This window comes from Nyctibius grandis, chromosome 7, assembly GCF_013368605.1.
Source record: "Nyctibius grandis isolate bNycGra1 chromosome 7, bNycGra1.pri, whole genome shotgun sequence".
Classification (NCBI taxonomy): Eukaryota; Metazoa; Chordata; class Aves; order Nyctibiiformes; family Nyctibiidae; genus Nyctibius; species Nyctibius grandis.
The window spans coordinates 41299500-41312337 of NC_090664.1; the positions used below are offsets into that span (position 1 = coordinate 41299500).

Here is a 12838-nt window from a genome sequence, read left to right on the forward strand (position 1 = left end):
TTGTTTGCCAGTAACCTGAGGGATATATAGTGAACTACAATAATCCTTCTAATCTTGCCCCATAGTTTAGTGTAATAATCTATGTTTTGAGGCTGAACTGGATGCATTTTTTCAAACACATGCAAAACTTGAACAGCCTGTGTTGTGATCAGCACAAGTTACTGCTATTTAGCTACAGAGAGTTGATACAAATGTTCAAGGTGCTGCATCCAGCCCATAGGTACTATCTTACTGAAAGATCCTGTAGCAGGTTGCAGTGTCTTGCTGTCCTTCGTGAAGGTGTCAGGAAGCAACATTAGTTGAGTAGGGCTCTTTCATGTTGCCAGGCAAATTGTTGCATGGTTTTCCGAGCTAGTTGAGCCTTCCAGGGCAAAATGTAAGGTGTTTTTCCTAGTCGCTTTCCAACAGCATTAGCTTTTGGGGAAAAAAAGAGAGGAGCTCTCCGTTAAAACTATTTCAGGTTTGGTAAGGTTTCCACATACCTTGCTCTTGAGTACCTGTGGCACCTTAATTAAAAATGGATGAAGGTTTATACAGGCAAAGAACTGTGAAAGTATGTTTCCAAACTACTGCATGCTTACATTCTGTGGCTGATCTTAATGCAAGAGTAAGAAGTTTTGTCCTTGTCCTGTGCCAGAGTAATGTCTGGTCCTTTCTGTTTGAGTTTAAATGGTCATGGTGGTTAACTACTGAAGATTTTTCTTATGCTACTAGTTTCTGTAGCATCTATGCACATTTTACGTACAATAGGAGCAAAACGCCTAGTGAAGTTCTGAAACTCTTGGTCTCTAGTTCTTTATTTTAGAAGCTTAAACCCAGAAGCAGCCTTAAAATAGAAGTGTCAAATCATGATTGGAAGGAAACTTTTCTAGTGTTTTCTGTGTATGATCAGCTCTGGATTTACTTGGTTCTGGGAACAAGTCTTCTGGTTGGATCCTTTTGACAGGAGTGCTTGGTTCCCAGTTCGTAATGCTTGTCAGGCTGGACTTTCTGATCTGAGAAGCATGGCTATCAAGATGTTCATGACAGCATGAAACTTGGTCTTTAACATAGCTAGATCTGGAGCTTCTCATTACTAAGGGTTAGGACCAAAGCTGTAAACTGGAGTTCAGGAAGAGCGGTAGCAGCTGCCCAAACTATGAAGGCAATTTTAATAAAATATAATATCTTTAATGTAGAATACATGATATACACAAAATATACAATATTATATGCCATATAGTAAACATTTAATATAATTAATAAAAACATTTTGTTATATTTTATATGCTTTATTAGAATATGTAATGCAGTAAGAAATATATTGTATATAATATTTTTTTATATTGGTTAGATTATGTATCATCTCTGAACTTCAGCTTCAAACATAATTAGTTACTTTAGTTCAGGATAGGTGTGACAAAGGTACAAAGCCTGTGGGCAGGTGTCATCCAGAAGAACAGAATGAAGGATGCCTGTGGAAGCACGAGTTGGGCTTTGTATACTGATAATGCCTGAGCTTGATATGAAATCAAAGCTGAAGTTCTAGATTAATTGGGTAGTCAGGGTGCCAGAGGTCAGAGATCACATCTGCCTGGATGTGATTTGACTTAAGTTTTTCTCCTGAACAGTATCCTGAATCATAGAATGGTTGAGGTTGGAAGGGGCGTTGAGGTCATCTGGTCCAGCCTCCCTGTTCAAGCCAGGACACCTAGAGCTGGTTGCCTGGGACTATGTCCAGATGGCTTTTCAATGTCTTCAAAGAGGTAGACTCCACAACCTCCTTGGGAAGCCTGTTCCAGTGCTTAGTCACCCTTACAGTAAAAAAACCCAATGTTTCCTTATGTTCAGACAGAAACTTGTGTTTCAGTGCATGCTCATTGCCTCTGGTCTTGTCACTGAGCACGACTGAAAAGATCCTGGCTCCATCCTCTTTGCAGCCTCCCTTCAGGTATTTATATACCTTAATAAGATCCCCCCTGGGCCTTCTTTTCTCCAGGCTGAACAGTTCCAGCCTTTCCTCATAGGAGAGGTGCTCCTGTCCCTTAATAATCTCTGTGGCCCTTCCTTGGACTCCTTCCAGTATGTCCAGGTCTCTCTTCTACTGCGGAGCCCAGAACTGGACACAGCTCTCCAGGTGTGGCCTCACCAGTGCTAAGGAGAGGGCAAAGATCAACTCCCTTGACCTGCTGGCAATGCTTCTAATGCAACCCAGGAGACTGTTGGCTACCTTTGCTGGCTTATGGTCACTTGATGTCTACCAGGAGGACCCCCAGGTCCTTTTCTGCCAAGCTGTTTTCCAGCGGGGTGGCCCCCAGCATCTACTGGTGCCTGGGGTGGTTCTTCTACAGGGGCAGGACTTGGCACTTCCCTTTGTTGAGCTTCAGGAAGTTCCTGTTGGACCTTAAAAGGGAGCTCGTCCCTGGGTGGGCTCGAACCACCAACCTTTCGGTTAACAGCCGAACGCGCTAACCAATTGCGCCACAGAGACTGATGTACAGTGTTTTTCTTCAGAAGAGCTGAATTCCTGATTGCATCTGATAACTGCTGATGGTGGTGGCTGTGTGTGTTGGACAGTGACAGGCCAGTACTGCCGGCACATTGCTCCAACAAACCTGATGTGTTGTTGTGTCAGAATGCTGTAAAAGATGGGGGTGGGAGGAAGAAACGCTATTACCTCCTGTGGGGTGTGAAAGATTAGATTCTTCTGATTTGAAGGAGTAGCTATTCCTCACCACTGACCACCTTCAGGAGAGGAGGGCTTGGAGCCGTGTCGTGCTAGGCCGTCTGCTAGTATTGCGGAGGTGGGTTAACAGCACTGTTTCTCTAGCCAAAGCCACAGAAAGGCCCTGCAGTACCCATGTGCTTTTCGTGCTTGTGGGCATGGCTGTAAAGTGTGAAAAGCTGTGTGGCTGGGAACGTTAATGCAGTTAAAGCAAAACACAGGTATGCTTCAGAACATGGATTGAGAGACATATGAGATGCTGACTGCTGAATTCTCACTGCATCTGGGAACTGGGGGTTGGAGATGAGAGGTTTCTTGGGCAAGTCTTAATGAACGGTGAAGATTTCATTGTAAAAGATGCGTTTTTATTTTTTTAAGTTTCGTAGGTGTACTATCTCAAAGAAAGCACTGATAACTTCAGTTTTTAGTGGGCATATGTATTTTTTACTGTCATTCAACAGCCCGGAAAGGATGGAGCCTCTCACTCTGTGTATTGATGGAAACCAAAGGATACGAAATACTGAGAAACAAGACAGGAGCTGAGTTCTGTTCAGCTGGTGAATCTGTACCTGTTTTATGTCTAGTTTCCTGACAGAAAGAACCTGTTTTAATATCTTAGCCACCTTTTGTTGTTCATTTGGTAAAGAAAATAGAGCAAAACGTTGGCTTAAAAATGGCTGAATTGCTTTTAAAAGTTAGGAAGCTTAACTCATATATTACTCATACAGGCTTTTCTGTAACTTACAGTGTTTGAGTCAAAGCTTGTAGGAGAGGGAAGACTTACTAAATTAGCAGATCTCGTTGGAAGAGACAAGTGTTAAGGCACAGAGGTCCTTTTTCAGGTCTGTGAAATGGCTGCAACAATGCTGTTATCACAGCATATTGCTGTTTCTTGGTATGAACCAGAAGATAAAACAGTACCCTTTGGTGTCAGGTCTGAATGCCTGTGCCTCTCTCTACATATGAAGCAATCCAGGTAGAAAAGTTGTAAATGAGTAAGGGTGTGAAGATGCAAGTATCAATAGACTGTTAACGTGGCACAGACATGGGAGCTGGTTCAGGTACTGAAGGCAGTCTGGCTGAAGCAACGCAGAGCTCAATAGTTGAATGAACCCCTCCAGAAAGCAGGCTGCTTCCTGGGTCTTCCCTGGTTTGGTGCTGCGGGGAGTATATTTGGGAATGGACCTGCTCTGGCTGTGAGGTTTGACTGTCTGACCTTGCTCCAGGGGCAGGAGCACCTTCCTGCCACACTATTTCTTTCTCCTAGGATTGCACACTAGCTGTCAAATGGAATGAAGGAAACTTCTGTTGTTTCACAGGCAAACGTGATGAAATATGATGGGCTGGCTAACAGATATCTGTGGACTGAGCCAGCAGGTGAGTTTAACCCTGGGAATATCCTACCTGCTTCTCTTCTCCCTTTAAACAGTAAGAAAAAAGCCATCTTTTTCTTACTCATCTCCATCCCTGGAAAGGTAATGGAACAACTTGTCCTTGGTGCTGTGTCTAGGCATATCAAGGATAAGAGGATCATTAGGGGCAGTCAACATGGCTTCACCAAGGGGAAGTCATGCTTAACCAACCTGATAGCCTTTTATGAGGACATAACCCGGTGGACAGATGATGTTAAAGCTGTGGATGTGGTCTATCTTGATTTCAGTAAAGCATTTGACACAGTCTCCCACAGCATCCTCGCAGCTAAACTGAGGAAGTGTGGTCTGGATCATCGGGTAGTGAGGTGGATTGTGAACTGGCTGAAGGAAAGAAGCCAGAGAATGGTGGTTAATGGGGCAGAGTCTTGTTGGAGGCCTGTATCTAGTGGAGTCCCTCAAGGGTCGGTACTGGGACCAGTACTGTTCAGTATATTCATTAATGACTTGGATGAGGGAATAGAGTGCACTGTCAGCAAATTCGCTGATGACACAAAACTGGGAGGAGTGGCTGACACACCAGAAGGCTGTGCTGCCATCCAGAGAGACCTAGACAGGCTGGAGAGTTGGGCGGGGAGGAATTTAATGAAATATAACAAGGGCAAGTGTAGAGTCCTGCATCTGGGCAAGAACAACCCCATGTATGAGTACAAGTTGGGGACAGACCTGTTGGAGAGCAGCGTAGGGGAAAGGGACCTGGGGGTCCTAGTGGACAGCAGGATGACCATGAGCCAGCAGTGTGCCCTTGTGGCCAAGAAGGCCAATGGCATCCTGGGGTGTATTAGAAGGGCTGTGGTTAGTAGGTCAAGAGAGGTTCTCCTCCCCCTCTACTCTGCCCTGGTGAGGCCGCATCTGGAATATTGTGTCCAGTTCTGGGCCCCTCAGTTCAAGGACAGGGAACTGCTAGAGAGAGTCCAGCGCAGAGCCACGAAGATGATTAAGGGAGTGGAACATCTCCCTTATGAGGAGAGGCTGAGGGAGCTGGATCTCTTTAGCTTGGAAAAGAGGAGACTGAGGGGTGACCTCATTAATGTTTATAAATATGTAAAGGGCAAGTGTCATGAGGATGGAGCCAGGCTCTTCTCAGTGACATCCCTTGACAGGACAAGGGGCAATGGGTGCAAGCCGGAACACAGGAGGTTCCACATAAATATGAGGAAAAACTTCTTTACAGTGAGGGTAACTGAACACTGGAACAGGCTGCCCAGAGAGGTTGTGGAGTCTCCTTCTCTGGAGACATTCAAAACCTGCCTGGACGCGTTCCTGTGTGACATGATCTAGGTAATCCTGCTCCGGCAGGGGGATTGGACTAGATGATCTTTCGAGGTCCCTTCCAATCCCTAACATTCTGTGATTCTGTGATTTTGGTCTTATAATTTCCTTTTGCTTAGAGAGGAGAGGCAAAGTGTGTGAGGCTGGAGCAATCAAAAAGAAGTGCAATGAAGTTTCCCCTGTAAGCTGCAGATAGACAGCCGTGATACCTGAAGGCCTGCAATGATACGGTTCCTTTCTCTTGCACTCCTCAAAATATGAGTAGCAGTCTTCTGAGCTTAGTGGAAACCATTTGCTATGTATTTCACAGTAGTAGTCAGAAGCAATAAAAGCATTGAAATGTATTTGCTGTGCCCTCCAGAGAAGTCAAAATTATTTGACAGTATACAGATTGGAACATTTTATCGTACTAGCTCAAAATCTGAATACAGCCCTTGTTTGCAGACTTAGTCTGGGAAAACAGAGCAGGAAAGGACTTTAAGACACCATGGTAGGCTTTCTCTCTACCCTAAGAAAGGATCAAGTACACTCAAACCATTCATGTATTTAAAATATTCTTACAAGAAACTCAACAATGGAGATTTTATTGCCTCCACAGACAACCTCTTCCACTGTTTTTGGAACCTTCATAATAGAAAGCTTGTCCTTCTGTTTAACCTTTATTTCCTTTGCTGTAATGAGAGCATGTTCCCTTAGCTGGGGCTGCTACTGAAACCTGTGTTTGCCAGGTGATGCCTATGTGCCTGATGAAATCAAGCTAAAGATGGTTTCATTTATGACATGTAAAATAAAGATGCAGTTGCATTCCCTGCTGGACAGGAAAGCTGCTTGTTGTGAAGTGGTGCCTTTTCAATTTTTTTTCTTTTTGGGCAATACAGTACAGAACTAGTAATGTAATTTCTCTCTGAGCCTGTACCTCTTTTTTTAAATGCATCAGTGTCTGTGGAAAGGAACCATATCAAAAAGCTTAAACCTTGTAATAGACTGAGTTCTTGGTGTGGCTCTGAGGAAAGTAGCTTAACTGCTCTGTGTCTTTCTACTTTGTATACAGGAAAACACCTCTAAGGCTTTTTTTTGTTTGCTAAAACCTGAGTTTTTAGTTTAATGACCTTGTGGTAGTCCAGATATTTCAGAATGTCTGCTTGGAGTTTTGTCTCCTAGCTGAGTCCGAAAAAGCTGTGGTGGTGTTAGCAGCCACTCCTGAGCTGAGGCAAATCCTCGGGGATGATCAGCCCCAGCTGTGCTGTGCTGCAACGCAGCAGGAATCAAGTCCGCTGATGGGAAACGCTGAAGAAACATGGAAACACTCTGAAGAGCCCCTAACTTTTCTGGCAGATGGTGTTTGAGTGTTTTCTCTATCTATAAGTAAATCGTATAATTGAGAATTGTTTCAATTCAGTTATTTAAATTAATGTTTTCTCATTTGCTCTGGGCTTAAGCTTCTGTTTTGACCCAGGCCTGCTCTTGATGGCTCCATGCGCTTTCCTGCCGTATTTAGCCCGGGCAGCACTGCGCAGTTGAAATCTTTTAGAGTGGCTGCTGTTAATATGATAGTGACCACATGTACGTGATTAACATTAGTGCGGTTTCCCTGTATGTGAAAGGTTGTAGGTCTAATGTTAATTTAGTAATAAAAGGAGATTAGATTGGAAATATTTTAGGGATGTTCAGTCTTATAGGCATGGCTGAAAATAGGAAGGGAAGAAATTACATAGCACTGAGACAGCAACATAAGTTTAATGGCAGCTTATTCTGAAGAATACTATGATAGTTTTGTAATTACTTGCAAATTACAATGCAAACACTGCATTGCAAGAAGGATTACTTTGATATCTGTAATAGGGGAACTGTTAAAAAAAGCAGTTGCTATCTGTTAGCAAGAGGTTGGGTACCTTCTGAACGTTTTGCTGCTCAAATCGCGCTCTAGAAATGTGTACTGTGTTGAAGGAGAGTGCTGTCTTCTCCCACAGAAGAGACAGAAATCCATCCTGCACTATCAGAGCTATCAGCGATAGCAGAGGGGCTGGAAAAGAAGTGCTCTGCAGCTTGACCTACACCTATAGTGCAGGCAAGGTCTTCTGCGTCTATCCTTGCAAGCAGGGTGCACTCTTTATCCCCCTTGATCCCTAGATATTTTTACAGTGTAACAGATCTGGGGAATTGAGGGAGCAAATTAAGGGCGGGGAGGGGGGTGGGGAATGAAAAGTAGGCCTGTGAAGGTTATGGAGAGAAACTGCTCCTTTCTGCCTCCCCCAGCTGCAAGCTGCTTGCAAGACAGATTGACATAAAGGTCTTTCTTTAGGACTACACCATTGCTCAAGTGCATGTGTGCATTGTACGAAAAATTATACGTAATCATGTGTAAAATAACTTTAAGATGTGAGAGTTTGTGTGTGTTCTCGTGCTCTGTAACCTCTGCCTCCCTTGCAGACTCTCCTGTAGGCTTTGCAAGGGTTAGGTGAGTTTGCCACCAAGCAGAAATTTTTCCTCCAGAGCTTTTATCTTTAAAATGATCTATTGAAAAACTCCCCCTTTGCCTATGCACAATGGATTTTTATGAAGTCCTGTCAAATCTTCTAAACCCGTTTTGGTCTTTTGGTGCAATTTACTTTTATCCCAAAACGCAGCTCTCCAAATTTGCCAAAGAAAACACAGCACTATAGAAAGACCATTTTAAATGAAGCTGTTTGGAGGAGCTTGTTAGGAAAGTAAAAAAAGTAAAAGAAAAAGAAAAAAAGACAAAAGGCAATGTGTTTTTCATATCTCATATATATGTAAAAAATTTTTTTCTTTTATGCTCTGATTAGAGACTAAGTGGGCCCTTGAAAGCATAGTCCCTTTCCTTACTGAAATTTTATATCCTTCAGTTAATAAGGGGCCATGAAAGTGCTGGAATTTTTATTTAAATACCAATGTGAATGTTATAATAAGATATTTTCAGACACAACTAAGAAATGCTGCTAAATGAGACTTTCCAAGCTGATATGAAAGAAATAAGATAGCATATTTGTCTTGGGCACCTGCAGCTATCCATTACCATAGCGTGTGAGCTCTCTGCAGTCATTAGCCCTCTGCAGTGCCTTGAGATAGGCTTACTGAGTCCCTGCAAGATGGGTCTTGATTTCTGCAGAAGCATTTAGGTGGCAAACTCCCTTTGAGTATTTGGGCACAAATTATTTGTGTAAAATTGCACAAGAAGTCAGAAGCCTGCAGCTTGAACTAACATACCTGAGTTCCCACCTAGTGTCCTTGACCCCAACCAGTTCTTTCCCCCTAGTTCAGTAGTCGTAGCTTCCCTGTAATAGCTCAGTGATGCTCTATATAAACTTCATTTAGGTGCATTGGGAGTATGGGGAAACAGGGATTATGGCCTGACCCAGGAGCCATTAGTTTGTGTATCCAAGGCTGGCTGTGCACTGTTGCTCTAGTGCTATGACTTTGGGTAAGACAGAGGATGCAGTTGTGCTTCCTCTGGATTACAGCAGATTTCAGTTACAGTTTTGTTCTTGGAAAGAATGATGTAGAGAGAGTGTGCTGGATATATATGCTCTTTCAATGGACACATCTTACCGAATGATCCTGATGTCTCTGTAGAGTTTCTTTGCCCTTCTTCTCAACAGTCTGTCAAAGTTTGTTGGGTTGGTTTTTTTTGACTGTTACTTAAAATTTTTACAAACTCTTTATGTAAATGGGGTGCCCACAGTGCCGTGCCTGCGCTACTGTCCGAGCTTCCTGGCTGACATTTACCTTGTGAGCAATGACAGTTTGTTCTATTGAGCTTGGGGCTTACAGACACTGTGTAGTGTGGGCTTTTTCTTTAGACTATCTGATCATGACATGTCAAACTCCTAAAAACTGCGTCGTTTTCCTCACCACTTGCTTTGTGTTTACCCCAAAGAAGGAAAGCAGATTTTCCTGATGAGATCCATTTCCAATAGACTATGTTTAAAACCATTTAATTCTGCCAGCTATTCTACCTTCTGAACAATCTAATTTAAAGACTTATGCTCTTGACTCATCTCATGTTGCTATTTGTCCCTCACCAAACCCGTTTTGTGCAGTTACATGCAACTCTGAAGGCTATAAAAGCCTTTAGCAATCCTTTCAGTCCCTGGTGAAAGGGAGGTGAAGGAGGTGTGGGAGGTGAGGAGGACACTTTCAGTCCCTGTAGTTCTGCTCTCTGGTTCGTGCCTCCTAGCAGCACAGTGATTAAAATGCGCTTTCATTCTTTATTAATAGCGTACTGTCATCTTTCTACTGCATTGTCTGGGATTAATATCTGTATAGCTCCAGATCTTCCTACTTGCCCTTTTGGATACTGATACAGGACCATGACTTCTCTACTTTGTGGAATTTTGGTGGAATTCAGTATTTATGAGACATAGCTATCAAATGACCAGACATCGTCTCAGCTAACTATTGTAGGATTCTTGGATGCAAGTTACCTAAATCTAGCTAATATATCTTAAAAATCTGGATACTAAGAGCTGTTATTCTCAGTAGGAATTTTTTAACGTTCTCCCTAGTTATTAGTGAATTGGAAACTCTTTCACAGGGAGGAGGAAAAAGAAGAGCTCAGGCCAGGTCAGATAAAAGGATGTAAGTGATTGACTAGTGATTGTATTTTACCCCTTGGTGCTAGCCCCAGAAGGGCTGTGGAGCTCAGGCTTGCTGGTAGTGGGTCAGTGTTAACTGCTGTGGGAGGTGAGGAGGACACTTGGCTTCTCTCATGCATTTATTCTGATTCTTATGCTGATAGTATTCCTTCCAAAAATGTTTTTGGTTTAGATGTTCAAGTTGAATATTGTGTCCTAGGTCACAAAAAGAGTTGTGAACTTGTGGGTGTCCTACATTAACACAAATACAGTGTCTTAGTCTTGCTGACCACTCTCCTTTCACAGGCAGTCCTTATCTGAAATCTCAGTTTTCTATCATGCAGTAATACAGAAGCTTGTGGAGGGATTTCCCTTTCAGATCAAAGGCAAAATCTCTCAGCAAAGCTCCCTGACATTCTGCAAATGCAGCTCTTTGTGCCTTACAGATGGAGAAGTTGAACCCTTATGTACATGCTGGCTTCAGGCTTAAGCAGGCATATTTTCATTTATCTTAGTAAGCATGTTAAAAATCACACCTTTAGTTAAACTGGTTCAAACTGGCCACGTAGAGAAGGCCAGAGATGGAGCACAGAGAATGACTGCCTTAAGACAGGGCAAAATTGATTACTTTATCCTGTAGTGGCTGAACGGCTCCAGCTGGCTTTTGTTGTATCATACAAGAAACCTCTGTCTGAGGCAGTGTCAGGATTAACAGCCTGGCTGGTTTGTTCCCTTTCTCAGTGCACTATTCCACCCGACTTCCTGGTTGCTCTGAAAATTACTGTAAAATTATAGGTGAGAAAGTAACTTCCACAGAGAAGAACTCACTGCAATAGGCAGATCTTTGCAAAGCAAGAAAATTCTTTAAAAATAAAGTTATTAATCACAGAGTAAACCAAGGGAGATGAAGAAATGCAGCAAGGGAGGAAGAGCAGAATTGGTGTTGGACCAAATGCTTTTCAAGGTCTCTTCCATAAGATGGCAGCAGCTTATTTTGTGAACTGGACTGGGAGACTGATGTGAAATGAAAGGGTATCTGCTGGAACCCTCAAAACAGGCATTCAATCTTCTTAGGCTTTATCCCTAATTGCTTGGTACACATCCCATATAATTGTCCCAACATAGACCAGTTGGGAACCTTACTTTATGTACTAAACCATTTTCTGTTGTTTGGTACAGTGATGATTTGATTTTATTTTTTTTCTAAATACAGGCACAGATGCTAAGTGGCAAACTCCACAAGAGAGTTGGTAGTATCAAATGACACTTCTGCATTCGCAGGGGTTTAGTGTGCAGGATGCAGGGAGAGCGACAGGGTTGTTTGTCCTATTTTGGATTTAAGTGTTTCACTTTGTGCAATTATTTTGTTAACTCAAGTTGCTTTGGACAGTTATTATGTGAGCAGAAGAGGTAGAAAAACAGTTGGAATTTTCTCTCCTCAAAACAATGGAGATCTGTTTCATGACACTGAACTGTTTCAGTGGAATCAAACACTCATTTTCTTTTGAAGAGGTAGATTGTGGAGAGAGGGGATCCCCCCCCCCCCCCCCCCCAGTAGAAAGCAGTGGAAGGAAAAGCATTTATGAGCAGCTATTTTCTGAAGTCTTACGACATAAAGGATTTTATATTTCAGCTATTTTCCCTTTCCTTTCTAAATGTTTCCCATATTTTCAGTGACACCCACAGTGGTGTGTGCAATATACATTTATGCAGTTTGACTGTCTCCTATTTTTTGATGCATTTTTCACTGCAGATGAGTATCAGACTCTTATCCCATTAGTACCAAATATTTAATAGTCATAAAGTGCTGTGATACCCTCTAATAGAAGATTCTATTTAAGTGCAAATTATGAATAATTTTCTCAGTGTTTGTGCTTATTCTGAATAGCTGGATAACATGGGAGGAGCTAAAAACAGCCTATTTTTGCTTTCCCTGCTGCTTACACTTACTGGCTAATGTTAGTCATCTGTTTTTGTTTCCTGTGGCACATTAGTATCCAATCCATCAAGTGCACAGGAGTCACCGTAACAAAACTGTAAACTTGAAGAGTGGAAGGAATAAGACTCTGTGGTATTTGCCTTCCATTCATTTTTAAATTAAACTGTTCAACGTCTGTGATTCTGATTTCTGTGTATTGATGGACCATTGCAGTACAGCCCAAATGGGTCCGTCACGAGCCAGTTCTGACATCACTCCTCTACCCTCTGATTTGGACTCTGGCTTAGTGAGGGCTCCAGGGCTGGATCTTCTCTGGAAGGGAAGGCCAAACACAGAAAGTGCGAGTGGTTTCCACAGGCATGCTGGGAAAGAGATGGACCCCAATTACTGATGACAGGAGTCTGATAGTTTTAATCCTGGAGGAGAATTTGGGGTTTAGAGGCTGAGACCGTCTCTTTCTTAACTATTGGACCTGCTTTTCTGCTGAAAACAGCAGCTGATATGGGTTGCTTTAGCCCTGTTTCCTCTCTCTGAATTGTGCTCCCACTTCAACTAGGAAAAGAAGGACTTTCAGCTCTCAGATTTTGGCCAGTGGTGAAGTTTGAAGTCTTCGAAGAAGTTATGTTTGGCAAGAAATGCAGTATTTTAAGGGGTCATTTCATTGTTACTGGTGTGCAGTCTGTGTGCCGCCTGATTTATACCAAGGAGACTCCTGGAATGTGTGTCCTGGTGACTTCTTTCTTTCTTTCCAATTAACTTTAAAGAAATAAAAAGAGAGATGAAAGCAAGTTATTTGAATAACATTTAAAATATTTTATTTATTCTAGAAAGGTTCACATTCTTTCCAAGGCTCCGCTTTCTTCCATTTTCAGAATGGAGCCTTTTTCACCTTGTATTG

At 42.6% G+C, this 12838-nt stretch overlaps 1 non-coding gene across 1 annotated transcript; it reads right to left on the reverse strand.

The window, feature by feature from the left end:
- Nucleotides 1–2396: 2396 nt before the first annotated feature.
- TRNAN-GUU (transfer RNA asparagine (anticodon GUU)) lies at nucleotides 2397–2470 on the reverse strand. Its single transcript has one exon. It is a non-coding gene; the product is annotated as a tRNA-Asn (tRNA).
- Between the last annotated feature and the right edge of the window lie 10368 nt (nucleotides 2471–12838).